The sequence below is a fragment of the Myotis brandtii genome, unplaced genomic scaffold (assembly GCF_000412655.1).
Source record: "Myotis brandtii unplaced genomic scaffold, ASM41265v1 scaffold959, whole genome shotgun sequence".
Lineage (NCBI taxonomy): Eukaryota > Metazoa > Chordata > Mammalia > Chiroptera > Vespertilionidae > Myotis > Myotis brandtii.
The window spans coordinates 632751-634368 of NW_005371966.1; positions in this window are offsets into that span (position 1 = coordinate 632751).

Genomic DNA, 1618 nt, shown 5'->3' on the forward strand with positions numbered 1-1618 from the left:
CGGCCAAGGGCATGTACCTTGGTTGCAGGCACATACCCAGTAGGGAGTGTGCAGGAGGCAGCTGGTCAATGTTTCTCTCTCGTCGATGTTTCTAACTCTCTATCCCTCTCCCTTCCTCTCTGTAAAAATTCAATAAAATATATTTTTTTAAAAAAAGAAAGAAGGAAGTTGGAAAACGAGAAGGGACAGATTGAAGGTCATGCTCAGAGACTTGGCATTTAGATCTTAACATGTCAGAGCAACTCTGTGGATAATGAAGAAGTCTGGAAGGCACAACAGTGAGAAGGGGGGGCTGAGGCGAGATCAAGGTGGTTGAAGGTAAGGTCAAGAAACTGAGAGGTTGGGCCCTGGCCAGTGTTGGCTCAGACTGTTGGGCACTGACCCGTGCATTGAAAGGTTGCTGGTTCCATTCCCAGTCAGAGCACATGCCCGGGTTGCAGGCTTGATCCCCAGTAGGGGGGTGTGCAGGAGGCAGTTGATATATGTTCTGCTCTCATATCGATGTTTCTCTCACTCTCGCCTTCTCCCTTTCTCTCTTTCTAAAAGCAATTTTGAAATCTTTTTAAAAAAGATACTGAGAGGTTGGGATGTTGTGTGGGTGAGTGGAAGGCTGGGAGTCATTGGTGAATGTGCAGAGTGATAGCATAAGAATAAGAAGAGCCTCAAGGAGTCTCATGATAGGGCTGTGGGTGCCCTCACAACATGGCGGCTGACTTCTTCCAGCCGGAGCAATCCAGGAAAGCTGTCATTTCTGCTTCACTCTGTTCATTAAAAATGATTCACCACCTTGGCAGGGTAGTTTAGTTGGTTAGAGCATTGTTTCAATATGCCAAGGGTGCGGGTTTGATCTCTGGTCAGGCCGCCTACAAGAAGCAACCAATGAATGCACAACCAAGTGGAACAACAAATCAATGTTTCTCTTTCTCTCTCCTGCTTCTCTCTCCAATCAATCAATAAAAAATTATTTAAAATTGAATCACCAAGTCCAGCCCTCACTCAAGAGGAAGGGAAGTAGCTACCACCTCTTGAAGGAACATCAAAAAAAATGTGGCCCTAGCCGGTTTGGCTCAGTGGATGGAGCGTCAGCCTGTGCACTGAAGGGTCCCGGGTTCAATTCCAGTCAAGGGCACATACCCGGGTTGTGGGCTCAATCCCCAGTAGGGGGCGTGCAGAAGGCAGCCGATCAATGATTCTCTCTCATCATTGATGTTTCTCTCTCCCTTCCTCTCTGAAATCAATACAAATATATTTTTTAAAAAATTGTGGCCATAGGTTAAAACCACCAGAGCAGAGATATTGATTAACTTTAGACTTTGTTAAGAATGCACGTTAAAATAGCTAGAGTAACTACTAAAAAATTCATATAGTGCTTCTAAATAAATAGAAAGGAAAATGAAAGAAAACAAGTTCGACCCATCTAAAAGATGACTAAGAATGGAGGGAACCAATGGGATGGCTGCGTGGGCTCAGACTTTCTCCCACCTCCTTTTTTTCTTTAGACGCATGAGCTGCCATTACTAACAGCAAGAATACCTTTTTAAAAAATATATATTTTATTGATTTTTTTTACAGAGAGGAAGGGAGAGGGATAGAGAGTTAGAAACATCCATGAGAGCCC